Source organism: Asterias amurensis, chromosome 17 (genome assembly GCF_032118995.1).
Source record: "Asterias amurensis chromosome 17, ASM3211899v1".
In the NCBI taxonomy this organism is placed as follows: Eukaryota; Metazoa; Echinodermata; class Asteroidea; order Forcipulatida; family Asteriidae; genus Asterias; species Asterias amurensis.
Genome location: NC_092664.1, coordinates 9780246 through 9795059, shown reverse-complemented (window position 1 = coordinate 9795059; position 14814 = coordinate 9780246). Strand labels below are relative to the sequence as shown.

Sequence of the window (14814 nt, the reverse complement as noted above, 5' to 3'; positions counted from 1 at the left end):
TTTGCCATTTTTGTTCAAGCGTTCTGACTATGACCGGGCAAAGCTTTCACATGTCATTACTGACAGTTTTGGGGGAATGTCACATGGTTGCTCTGAACGATTGGCAGCAATAACAAACGAAAAAGGAGTAACCAAAACGAGATCTGTTTTTCTTCCATTGTCTTAATTGAATCCACTCGCAGTGCTCTGAGAATCTGTTTGGACCACCAATCCCAATGCATTATTCCTAATTGCATGTAATACTGCGTGGAATGTACTTCATCCGCAGACTATGGTGTAAAAAAGCCGAATTGGCGCGAAAGGTGTTATACCCGAACGTCTTCTTAGTGAATGAAGGTTGGGTTGTAATTCACGCCAAAAGCCATACCTCCACACAGTTTCCATTATATTATGGTTGTTTAATCGACATGTTAACTCCCTCCATGTCCCCCAAGATTTATTAGATTATGTGTTTTTATGTTCTAATTCATGTTTTTTTTCTTCTTTGTCATTACTCTCAGATTTCGTCAGGATATTATACAGGCTGAATTTTAAAAAGGGTGAAGATTAACAACGGACTTTTTGTTATACACAACTCGGTTTGCATCTTCGTTTTCAGACGCCCCCCATAATAGGACCCCAGGCGAAGCAAGCTATAAACAGATGTGTGAGTTCACCCACCACTCCACACGGCAGCCAGCCAATCCCGCCCCGGTTCACCTCCCGTTTACACGGAACGTGAAGAGTGGTCACACCCGCCCACCATCACGGTCATTTGCATGACTGGAATTACACACAGACCGTGGAGGCCTTGCTGGCCTTCAAAAGTGCCCTTTGCAAAATTAAAATGGCCTTGCCATTTTAAAGTGCTCAAATATGGTTTGCAGACAATATTACTCGAGAAATTTGACGGAACACGTTTTGGAGTGGATCTGGGATCCGCGGGGATTCACCAGGATCCCCGGAGGGATCACCCGGAGCAAGATAACGGATGGCCTTTCGGATCTCACCGTCAACAGTATGACTGCCTACTAACGGAAGTAAAGGATCCGGCATTGCGAACTTAGTACAGGAACATAAACTTAAATCGGAAGCAGGATCGCCAAGTCGAAACGTCCCTTGAGAAATTGTGTTGTGTGTTTAACACCCCAGTCTTGCCCTCGTGTAAATACGTTTCATTTTTTTTTCTTGTTCGCACTTTGTCATAAATAAAGTTTATTATCGCAACCTCCTATACGATTAAGAATATATAACTGTGACCCCCCCCCAAAAAAAAGGGGGGAGTGGAAATAAATTAACAATCAATTCCAATCAATTGTTTAAACATAACTAAAAGGTATTATCTATCATTATATAACACGCAACGTTACCTCATTTGTTTAGCTCTTCAAAGATTTGTGTTTTATTATTATTTGTTTAAACAAGCTGTGTTAATTGCAGAATGCAAAACAAACTAGAATGGATGTGGCCGTCTTTTTAATGCAACGATAGTTGCACATGCACAATTTCTCAACACTTTGCCTTCAGTGACACCTGAAACTTTTCAAAAATATTGTCTGTCGATAAGCTTTATTTCATTTCGTCAATTTGCAAAGTACTAGGCCTACTATTCCTATAAAACAAAATAGAGCTGATCGAAGTAATCAAGATCATACTAAATATTGTTTTTAAAAAACAAAGATTCAAAAAGATAACCTCGCAAATAATGCAAAGTTGTGTCTGGTCGTGGTTTAAAAGAACACCGTATGACTTATACTAATTTAATTTTCAAACATCGATCTGGCCAGAATAATAGCCAGCAAAACATAATGGTCCGCCATTTTATTGAGTCAAAAATTGGGCTCTCCAAAAATAGCGGATGTTCCTTCATGAAGTTACAAAAACATTTTGTCAAAAAGGGTTATCGATGTAAAACTTTCTACATTTCATGTATCTGTCTAACCATATGGATTTTATAACAAACGCTTATGTTATAGCCAAAAGCATAAAATTAAGCAAACCAACACATGTACTTGTTTAAATTACGGGTCGGAAATAACTTTTGAGTGCATTACGCGCCTGTCCACGTGGAACTCAAAGATAAACGATTAAGACAAAGTTAAGTTATGGTTAGCTCAAGTTAACACTCAAGAATGAAGTTTTGATAACAAAGGAAATACATCATTAATGGAAGTAAGGAACAAAGATCCTTCATTTACTATTATATCGAATAACTAATAATTTTTTGGAAGAATACAAACAGGTAAATTTACTCATTTTGTCGAATGATTACTTATAGTTCGATCAATTTATTGTGTGTGGTTGAATGAAATCATCTCAATATTTTGAAAAGGACTAAGTCTGTGAAATTAACTAATTAATACTAATGAGTATTTATTTGGCATTGGGGAAATCGCTCAACAAACGCTTTTATCGTTTAGTACCTCGTTTGTGTTTAAAATAATAATGTAGAAGCTGAATGATTGTTTCCTTCATCAGATTGTTTGATCCAATGTCCACAATTAACACTTTAGGGTGTGATTTATACTCACAAAGACACTAAACAAAAGTGAAAACGGGTGTTTTAATAGCAGTCGGTTTATTTCTGACGTTTTAATTAGTATGAATAGTTAATTTGGTAGCTGTACCCACATTTCTTCTTGAACTGTATAATTTATTCGATCGAAATGTTTCAACCAAATGAACCTTAACAGGATCAGAACAAACAAAACGTTTATTTTTACAATTGTAGATTAGTTAATCTGTTCAAAATCGATGTATTATAAATTTCAATAAACTCTAAACATCCTGTCGTAGATTCCAACTTTAATAGTAAGTGGTTATGTTTTTTAAATGACTGGCGATCTCGCATTTTAGTGCATCAAAAAGTGCAGAGCGCAAGTTCAGAGCCTATTTACATAGAGCTGCTTAAAAAGACATCACTGCTTAACAATGTTTTGCTAAGCAGAACCAGCAGGATACCAGTCATAAATAGTACTTGTGACATGGCAGTTTGACTTTGTTGTGTTAAGCTCTTCTTTGTGCTTAAGCAGCTTTATGAAAATGGGCCCTGATGTTTCGTCATTTCTGTCTAGTGCACGCGTGAGTCCGTTGCGAACTGTGGGGCAATTGTATGTTGTGATGGGCGCTAGATATCAGGCCTTTGAAGCTATGGGTGTGGTTTTTTCAGAAAATAGCCTTTATATTATATTTTAAATAAGTTAGAAGTTCACATTATTGCCTGTCTACTCTACTCATTCGTGATAAATAATGTTATATTAAATATCCCCTTTATTAATTTGTATATAAAATTATCATGTGTTTTATCATTACAATTAAATGATAACTCGATTAGTGTTTCAATTTTCACGATTTTTTTTGAAATATTCTGAGCACGGGATGAACAACCATTGACGTCACTGTAAATGTCATCTATAACAGCACCTTATATATGTACACGTCATGTTCCAACCAAATCAAATATTTTAGTTTTGTAAATATTGATTTAAAGTACGAAAAATGCCCCTTTCCTGATTATTTTCAGAAAATAAACCGAAACAGTACAGTTTTTACCTGACACTTTAAAAGCATGTAATCTCTCTACTCATGGTCAATCAATAAAAAATGTGCAGTATTGTATGGATAAATCACTTGAGCACAATGTGTGTAGTTTTTTTGTGTGAAGTTTCCTGCTCAAGTTAGGGAGAGTGTGTGTGTCTAAAAAATAACCCTCCCAAAATTGTAAGGCATCTGCATATTTGACAAAAATAATGATACGGTTTTATTGTGTATGCCACTGTCATTTTATTGGAAATGCGGTACAGGGAGCCCCCCCCCCCCCCCTTCACAATGTCCCATAATATAGCACCTTATGCATCTATTGTACATAAGAGACCCCCCCCCCCCCCCGACCCCCAATATATCATTATTGTTTATTCATTTAGTTTGTTTGAATGATTGGTTATATTTTTGGCATATACGCTTATGTACAGGCTAATTTATTGAAAAGTGTTCTATAGGTTCGGAAGTTTGTGTTTCTGTTATGTAGAATTATAGTTCTATGGGACGGTAAAAATCTACCGTTACTAGCGGAAGAAAAGTGCTTAAAACGGTATTATATGGTTTGCTTCAGTAGCCTACCTTCTTTTAAGATTGAGGTTTGCCCAACACAAAAAAAAACAAATCAATCAGAATCCTGCGGGGGGGGGGGGGGGAGCGATACCTCGGATGGGATTTGAATCTTCGACATTCTACAGTAGAGTTATTTACAGCTCAACCACCGAGTTGGTCATATTTATAGGATTAGTTGAATGCCAAATTTAGATTGTCATTCTACAAGCCGTCTAGTATGCAAATGTATGCTGCATTCCCAATTAGACTTTACTCATTTGCATAGCGATGTTTCCATTCAACATCATGCGTACAAAGGATGGAATGTTCACAGGTGCAAATTATATAACCGTCTTCCAACACTACTGACTGCACACGTAACACGCAATGATTCTATTCCGCCATTGTTATGGGGCCTATCCATAGATGACGTGAACATGACCATTAATTGTTACAAATTATTAGAAAACACTAAAGCAAAACTCAGCATAATTTATGTGGTGTGATATCTATAGGTATTTGACATCACATATATGATGATTTTAAACATTATTTATCAGAAACTAGATTCCAACCATGAAGGTAGAAAACAGTAGAGGTTTGCTAAAATTATAGCTAAACATGCTCGTGCGTGTATAATGACACTATACTTACGAGCACACACATAGTACAACACCAGTCATTCAGGAGTTCAAAATAATGTCACAAGACTTTCACCAAAATATCACCGGAAATACACAATTCAAGTACAGGGATGCTACTCACCCAATCCTTAAGTATATTTCCACAATGTCCATGAGTTTCATACGTCTCTCTTCGGTAGAATTTGACAGGGAAAACCAAACTTTTCGAAGCATTTTGAGTCCGTCCATTTCGAGACATCCATGGCGAAAATCCCGGAAGTAAAGAAAACATGAACCGTATCACCCTTTGACATATTCTACGCCAATCCCCAAACTAAAAGAAAACCTTGCCTCGAAAAGCCCACGGCCAGTAGGTTACTCATAAGTTGATTATAAGAACAAGTGTTTAAGTGTTATAACAAACACTTCTCATACAATTAGCAGGTACGGTCATGAATGTTACTTGTGAACTAATTTAGTGTGGCGGATTCATACACACAAAAGGTGTAAACATCATTATCGTCTGCGCGGTCTCCAAAGTTTATCGGGATCTAGTGCTGTAGTGATGCAGTGCTGTAATTCGGATGTGGAGTCAAACACCAGTGTGGGAAAGGAGATTTAAACATAAAAGATGAAGTAATTTTAGTCTTGGTTAGCATTCTCCATGGCACTATTAGACAAGTTCGCCGTACACCAAACACTCGCAAGATATTCTTGTTCAATTCAAAAGAAGGCTCAACAGATTTCTTGATTTAGAAGCAGATACGTCTACCGATACAAAACTTTGAGGAACAATACACAAAGAAAACAAGGCTTTGTGCCACTTTTACAACGAGTATTTTGTGTTCAAATTTTAAAATGTTTCATTATGATTGATCTGTAATTTTTAAATAACTTATTTTACTGGGTTTTTGTTTAACTCCAAGTTTCTTGTTATTTTTTTTTTCAGTTATGTGTGCCGGTGGCTTGCAAAAATTCTTTCCCGAATGGTACAAAATTCTCAAGACAATTCTCTGTGCTTTTCAAAACATTATTTAGCTGGTGAAGATGGCCGACATTACACTATTTGTGACGTCACATGGGATTTATCTATAGCCATTATAAAGGCTAGATGGGGTTCAATACAGAAGCAATCCCTTAGTCAAAAACTGTTGCAAACACGATTGGAACTAAAAAGGGCAATGCGAGTATAAAGTATTCATAATGATGATAGAAGTGGGTTTTAAAACACAGTGGTACTTAAACTTTCTCGAGACCCCCCCCCCCCCCCCCCCCACAATGAGATGCATAAAATGGACACTAATGGAAACTGGACATACTCGTTTATTTATTTATTTATTGATTTATTTATTTATTTATTTATTTATTTAAGCCCTGAAAACCTCAAAAAATAGAGAAGATAACAGATAAAAGTACATCAAAATGAATAAAATATAATATAAAAAAATAGAGAAGCAGTACACACGACAAAAACAAACTTTAATACGAACACGCATGAAAATAAAACGAAAACATTCGAGTAAAATGTTTTGTTTTTAATTGGGAGTGGGTGATAAAAACACAGTAGTGTTTTGCCGGTACGGACTGGGCCCAATTTCATAAAGAATGTAAGCACAAAAAAACTCTTGCTACGCAGTGATAAAAACTCTTGCTTATCAACTTAGGTTACCAGCCAAAATAAATTTAACATTAGTGTGGCTGCATGGTACCCAACTCAAATCTTGCTCAACAAGGGATTTGTTTCAAGCAGAATGTTCTGCTAAACAGCTTAAAGATGCTTTGTCAGACTGTTGGCCGATTTGACCCAAAAATTTTGATTTAAAATTAAATTATGTATTTTGATGGGGGTTGAGAAAGTTACAAGCTTTCATTTGAGCCATTGCTCGAAAAAGTCCGCCAATTATTAGTAGCAGTGAAATAAAGGGCTCAAAATTGTTTTCATGGTTCCTGACTATTAAAAGTAAAAGTTAAACTTGTTTTCGTTTGAGCGGGTGATACTCTTTGAAATACCATTCACTCAAATAAATCTATTTTGGGGCCAAAGACCTGACATAGCATCTTTAATGAAAGTAAACCCAGATGGCTTGGCTGCCTCTTTCATCCTTCTATACCCCACCCCAAATTAAGAGACAAAATATTACAAGAACTCGAGAATTGTGTTGTTCCTATACAGGAAACAATTTGGAAAATGCACGACCTCGTCTAGTGATAATGCGCAAATATTCTGAATTTCTTGGAAATTGTTTCTCTTGTTGAAGGAAGAAGCCCCCGATGTATGTCTGCTGTTCCCGCCCACCCCACCCACCCAAATAATAATATCTAGTTACACCACCGCTGATTCTTCATTGGGTCAGTAAGGTTTAATAATAAGATGCGTGCGTCACCAAATGGACCAGGTGAGTATGAATTTCAATTTCACCTTTACACAGATGTCTGTTAGCACTGTATACTCAGTATTTTCCAGAGTCCCGTGAAACAAATCACAGTTATTACTCGGTTGAGTTAGAACCCATGACTTTTGTTTCGAACACTTCGGAAAAGTACATGCCACCACAAATCGATGTATATGGGTATAGTTGAATTAAATAGATATTTATCTCCGATGCAAATTTATACAATAAATTAAGCCTTGTGAATATTGTGAAGGATTGATGCCAGAACCAGGAAACGCTACACAGGGGAACAGTGATTAAAAACAACCATATGTTAATGGCGGAGTTTTGGAAGGTCAATTAAACGTCCATAGCTATGTAAAATCCATATGGGATTTGAGGCATTGCATGGTGAGGTATCAAAAGTTTGCCGTAACATCATGTGTGTATTATATACTTGGTAGATTATGTTCTTCAGATAACTGTCTTGCTTTATATTCTAGAAATGTAATAGATTACCTTCTCCGATATAGAAACCTTCTCCGAGTACCCCTCTCTCTTCACTCATGGGGAAACCGCTCTTTCTCTCGGTCGGGTCCTTCCCTATGGAACTCACTCCCCATCAAACTCAGAAAGGAAACTTCCTCCAACACTTTCAAGAACCAACTCAAGACCCACCTCTTCACACAAGCTGCTTCTCCTTCTGTTTATTTTGTTTAATTAGTTCCTTCAGTTGTTAGCTTTGTAAGGGTTCCTGCGCCAGGAGTGTCACCTGTGACAGACACGGCGCATTACAAGTTTCCTTTATTATTATATGTCCGAATTATTCGGGAGACCTCGGGAGACTTCGGGAGACTTCTCATTTCTGAAAAGAACAGTGTCCTGGTCCATAATTCCCAAAAATCGACCCCGCGGTAGAATATAAAGCAAGACACGTTCCCCAAAAACATAATCTCCACAGCATGGTGCTGCGCATGACAATTTTTGTTTAAAAACCATTCTTGACATTACAAGTTTAGAAACAAGTTTGAGAAAGGATTAAGGACAGGTCATTTATTTGAAGACAGCAGAAAGACGTCACCGATTCGGAAAATGACACTGTTTTATGATTACTAGATAAGTACCCATCCAGCAGAAGTAAATTGTTGTGTTGCTCAAAACATCGCGAGTGAAGAAAACCTCTCACTTAAAACAAAAAAAATAAAATAAAAAATACATTAACTACGTTAATCCGCTTGTTTTTGTTTTTATGTGAAGTCCTCATGTTTGTTCATTTCGATTATGAAAACTTTCTTTGCTTCAGCCCAAAAAAGTAGCTCAGCACAGAACTATGCTTACCACGATAGAGTTACCAGCCAAAATAGTCTAACACAATGTACAATCTGTGTCTGGTATATAGCTTGTATTTGCTTAGCAGAATTTTGTAAGCACTATTTTCTGCTTAAGAAGCAGCTCTGTGAAGTTGGGCCCAGATTAAAAACAATCAAAGAGCTTTTTATTTTATTTCCTTTCTATGTACTGATAAATTCTCATATAGTACTATTTGAAGAAAAAAAAAGAGTATGGAATGTACGTCATATTGAAGTTTATTGAATTGAACTTTCCCCCAAGAATGCAAGCACTACGTGGAGTTCAAAATTAACAGAGTTTCAACAACTGCTTTAATACTGGGGACATCAAAGGGGCATGACATCCCCCACAGATCTTCATACATTAACACTTCTTACTTTCACCTTCAAATGCAATCTCTTCAATCAAACGCAATTAAATAAGAGGCCCCAATACGTCACAATATTGAGGCTAAGAGACTTGACGGTCCATAATGGCACGGTGGACTCACTAATGAAAGTCTTCAGCTAAGGACTGATCGTTAAGACGATAATAATGGTGCATTAGGTCCATCAAAGAAAGAGAAAGAATGATGCCTCACGATTAAATAAAGGATTACGAGAAAGTGGTAGGTAGCGTGTCGTTCGAAGAGAGCATACGGGGGCAGCGAGCCGGGATTGTCCATGACCGGCATGGGATCGTGCAAGCACTAAATGAATACGACCATTTAAAATCTTTTTGACAGTTCTATGATAATTGATATTTTGCATAAGTGGTTTCGATGATGAAAGAGATATTAAATGGTCCTTTGTGGCCAAATGGAATATTCCTTGAAAAATAAGACGCTTTAAATTACACAGACCACGTCACAGGAAAGAGACATCCTCCACTTAAAAGATTCTCAGTAAACCATAACGTCGAAATGTTGACACCAATGTTCATACTTAGAATCGCCACTGCTCTTGAAACCTTATAATTATTGTTCCGTCGCACATCTTAGATTTATGATTTGTTTTATCGAGCTGAGTTTCAAATCTTACTCGGGTGACCACGTGGGCAGACGCCCTCGACTTCTGCTTCATTCAAGCACATTCGGTGGCCACTATTCACACAGGATGCATGTGCTCATCAACGCTCCCAATGGGTGCGTTCGTTTAGCTTCCCTGGGTCGACCCCGGTGTGTGGCGGTTTTTTTCCCAGGACGAGTGTGTGCAGATAATAACCCACGTTCGTCCTGGTAAAAAAAAACGCCAGGCACCGGGTTCGACCCAGGGGAGCTAAACGAACGCACCAAATGTATACACGCCTGCAACAGAGGACCTCCTTTTGTCTCTATTTTATTTATACTCCAACTGTTGACCTTTCCCGAACCGAGGACCATTGTCCTCCTGTGTTATAGGTCCCCGGTTTGAATATGTTTACCTACTCATTATACAGCCCCGCCCCCCTCCTCCTCCTCCCCACACCCCCAACGGACTGAATACAAGACAAAATGAGCAACACCAACAAATATGGAACTATTGCACATAATTATAAAGTTTTAAAATACAAGCACCGCGTCCTCCCACAATACAAATCACGAGGCTGATTATGGTTCCAACAAAACAAGATATTATAAATCCAATAGATAATTTCAAAACACGTTTTGACACCAGATTTATTAAAGGAACACGTTGCCTTGGATCGGTCGAGTTGGTCTTTGAAAAGCGTTTGTTATAAAATGTATATATGTAGAAAGATGCTGTAAAAGTAGAATACAATGATCCACACAAACATGCCTCGAAATTGTACGGTTTTCCTTTTCCTCGTCGATTAACACAGTAAAACCATTTATGGGAGTCAAATTTTTTACTCCCATAAATGGCCGACCGTGTTAGTTCGCACAGTAAAAGGAAAACCACGCAATTTCGAGGCAAACTTGTGTGGATCATTGTATTCTACTTTTAAAACATCTTTCCAACCATATGCATTTTATAACAAACGGTTACAAACGCTTTTTAATAAACCAACTCGTCCGATCCAAGGCAACGTGTTCCTTTAAAGCTGCAGAAAAAGGCTACACGTACCAAAGATATCAAAAGATCTTCGTGAAGATGGAACTCAAGATCTTCTAGTCTCTTACGTGTTTTTTATAAGACTGACCCGTGAATGGTCAACTTGTTCGAGTTGTTATCATACGCAGCATTGATTCATGCTTTGTGTTTTGACTGTCATTCAATCCTTTGCAGCTTGCGTCAGGATTTCTAAATAACCTCTGTGATCTGTTTGTTTTTTTGTACGGCTCTATGCTTTGCAGTAAACTGATCTCCACACGTAGACGGTTAACGGCACTGGGCACCTCTGGTATATAATATTGTCAAAGACCAGTGTTATCACTTGGTGTATCCCAACATATGCATAAAATGAAAAACCTGTAAACATTTGGGCTCAAGTAGTCATCGAAGTTTCAAGAGAATAACGAAAGAAAAAACACCTTGCTGCACTGCTTTGTGGGCTTTCAGATGCATGGAAGGCTCCAGCTGAAATTTTCTTTTATTTTAGTGATAATTTACCTCCTTCTAAAAAACTTCGTTACTTCAGGGGGAGGCATTTCTCACAATGTTTGATACTATCAACAGCTCTCCGTTGCTCTTTACCAAGTAATAAATAATAATAATTAGACTTGTAATGCGCACATATCCACCCTGCTGGGTGTTCAAGGCCCAGAAAGTCTTTATACCAACAAAAGTCTTTATGCCAACAAATATTTTGAGTAATTTACAAGAGTGTACAGTGCCTTTAAATCCATCTAGACAAGGCCATGAGCTGCGATTCAAATCCATTCTCACAACTGTCCCCACGTGAATCTTTTCTGAAAATTGAACAATACTTAGAGGCTATAGATTTCAGTGCAGTGAAATTGAGCCGCGCCGTGAACCTGCGTGTAACGGCTGAGAAAGATAAATTTCAAAACACATTGTTCAACACGTGGTCTTTGACAAAACAAAAGCGTTTTAAGAAGAAATCGATGTAAACATTTCAATGAAATGGTTCTTTGACATTTGGTAGCATTTCATAACGTTTTGGTTGATTTAATTAAAGCTAGATCACACACACAAAAACACAAACAAAACAACATTAACCTTCAGATTTGTTGTACAGTTGCATCATAGACAAAATAATGTGAACTCGAAAACTGTGACTTGAAAATGTTAGAGTAAGTGTTTGCTTGAAACGTGGGCATGTGGTATTTTCATTGAATTAGTGTTGAAAATGTATGTAGGCCTACGGACAATGGTCCGTCTGCTATTTTTTGTGTTGTTAGTAGCTTGTTTTAATATAACCTTTAATGAAAACAAAAGGTCTGCTGTTGACATTATAAGTTCGAGACTTTTTTTGCAAAATGATGTTTCAATCTTGAGTTGATTTTAATTTCTTATGTTTTGATAATATATTGGCTAACATCACAAGGCTGGATGGCCACTTCAAGGTGAAGGCTGCACTTAACTGATCTGTGATGTCGACCCAAATCATCTGTCAGATGTACCATGGGCACATCTGAAATGCAGGGTTACGCCATTCACAGTCCAACAGGGTATAGGCATGGGTACCATCGACTAGGAGCCTGGCTGGTAGAGCAGAATGCACTACCTTTGAAGCAGTTGTGTTAAAGTGACTTGCTCAAAGGCACAAATGTCATGACCGGGAGTCGAACCCACCCTCATGCTGCTGACAACAATTTCATCATAGCTGATTAAGCACAAAAAGTAGCGAAGCACAACCAAATTATTTTATACTTAACAGGGTTTCAGCTAAATAACAATTTCACATAGGCCTATGTAATTTGTGACTGGTACACTGCTCATTTCTGCAAGGCAGAAAATTGTTAAGCAATATTGTCTGCGTATAGGCACTGGACACATTTTGGTAATTGTCAAAGACTGGTCTTCTTACTTGGTGTCTATCTAAACGTAACAAAACGCATAAAATAACAAACCTGTGAAAATTTGAACTCAATTGGTCGTCGAAGTTGCGAGAGAATATTGGAAAATAACTACTCTTGTCCCAAGTTGTGTGCCTTCAGAATAATTGAATTCGAGACTTCAGACCGTCCTCAGGTCTCGAATTCAGTTCATATATATTTGAGTTAGAAATTACTTCTATCTCAAAAACTACGTTACTTTAGAGAGAGCTGTTTATCACAATGTTTTATACTACTGACAGCTCTCCATTGTTCGTAATACCAAGTAAGTTTTTATGCAAATAAAAAGTAATTACCAATAGTGATCAGTGCCTCGAGCAGCTTTATGAAATTGGGCCCACAGGCTTCGTTCCGGTGTTTTATTATGCTCGGACAAGAAACGCAACCCAGCTGTTTCTGTTGAACTGACTAACAACAAATTTGTAAAGGCACATTCAAAGTATGACCTGTTTTATTATTAACCCCGTTTCGTTGTTAATGTGCATTATTGACCATTCATTTAAACATGACTTGGAATGGTTTAGATTGTTTTCTACCCACGGGAATTGATAACATTGTAGATTAATTTGCATATAATTATCGGAATGTGCGTAGGTCTTTGGGATTTATAAACTTGTGTAAGGTTTCATTTGAAGTCCTTTTAGTCGGCACTTTATCGAAAAACATTAAAGGTTAACTCTCAAAACTTCTGGGTCAAAAATTACCCGGATCCAGGTCACTTGGACCAATTGTTGTGTCAGTTTGACTGGGATCTGTGTCGAAATGACTCAGAAGTGGGTTAACGTTATGCAGAATATGTGCTAATAATCCATTTTGAAACCACTTTCCTGGTCAGCCTGACCCGGAAAGGGTCAGGCTGTCTAGGAACGGCAATCCGGGTAAATCCTGACCCCATTTTTTTATTTATTTTTTTAAATATAAAAACAGAAGAAAATAATATAAAATAAAAATAAAATAACAACGTTTCAAACTTCTTACAGTTTCTCGGTAGACTTTTGAAAAGTTGATGTCTTTGATTGAACAGATCAAAAACAGAGGTTGTACGGGGAAAGGGACTTTTAGAGATGGGTATGCCTCTCTTGTCGGTTTCACAGTCGGTTTCTATGCGATATAAATTGAACAACCACAATAACAATCAAATGGTTTTGACCTTCATTTATCATTCAATGCAAAAACCTCCTTACATATCCACAAAGAGTTGTCTCTTAAAACCATAATTAACTTCAATATGTCAATAGAACTCGTCTTTCTAGTTTAATGGCAAGCAATCTTTTCAACTGCCTACGTGTGTATTTGGCCTTTTAGCGCGGTTATTTAATAGGTTCAAACGAAGCATTTAAAAACACTGAAGTAAACTATGATTCAAGCATGATGTGAGATCGAAAAGGTCATGCATTAACAATACTCGAACCACATATTGCCAGGAAAAAACAAATGAAATATACTACAAAAGAAAACAAGTTAGCACGGTAAAAATCTGTGTAAGAAATGGGGTGTTTAAATGACTGCAAAATGGTACGACCATGTTACAGGGAAAGTTGCAGAGACCGACCAGGCCAAGATCCTTTGCTGGGATTTTAACATTCAGACTGATCATGTTATAGAACATAGGCGTCCGGATGTTGCAGCGTTGAGACAAAGAATAATTCATATAAATTACGTAGCTTTGCCAGGTGATATTAGAGTAGGTTCGAAGGAAGTATAAGATATCAAAAAGGATAATAACCTGACAGGGTTGGAGCTTTTGGCGTCATTGTCAGGACTGGGGAAATATCTAGATGACATGGAGGCAAATGTGACGAGAATAGATCTGTTTCATGCTTTTACCACAAAGTGCACAATTTGTCCACATATGGGCCTTAGCAGCTGGACTATGTTGAAGAATGCGGCGCTTTTGGATAAGCGAATATCCAGAGAGAAAAAACAAACTGGAGGATGTCTAAGGACGTAGTATTCATTTTTTTTCCAGGCAGCACGAATATTAAGGGGGGGAAGGACAACAGAGAACGAGCCATGTACTTGTAAGTCAGCATTGTTTGACCCCCCCCCCCCCCAAAAAAAAAAAAAAAAAAAAAGAAAAAGAGCGAACCTACCTTTAAAAGGGACGATATTCATTCCCTTTAAATACAAAGTTCAATAGCCGGTACTATAGCAGACTTCAAAGTAAGAAACTGTCTTTGTCCCAGAAAGAGAAAAAATTACCTCGGGAAGGGTTTGAAAGATCAAACAATGAAAAAAAAAAAAACAGAAAAAAAACCCAGAAAAACTGCTGTCTGATTTCGATCATGTTTCTTGATGGCTTTCCTCTAAAATTAAAACATAAGATTTATAAGATGGGGGTCGTTGACATCTGATATAAAAAAAAAATATTTAATAGATCACTGATGAGTTGAAGTCATTATTGAGAATTAATTGGCATGAACCGAGCCGCCGACTTAATCTATGCTAAACTCATGAATAA

At 37.5% G+C, this 14814-nt stretch overlaps 1 protein-coding gene across 2 annotated transcripts in view; it reads left to right on the top strand.

Moving 5' to 3' along the window:
• The window catches only part of LOC139949914 (uncharacterized), a 47325-nt gene extending 43995 nt beyond the window's left edge, over positions 1 to 3330 (top strand). For both annotated transcript variants that reach the window (XM_071948486.1, XM_071948485.1), the window contains exon 4: positions 501 to 3330. The gene's annotated coding sequence lies outside the window, so the exon portion shown is untranslated. The remainder of the gene's footprint in view (positions 1 to 500) is intronic.
• Positions 3331 to 14814: the final 11484 nt, after the last annotated feature.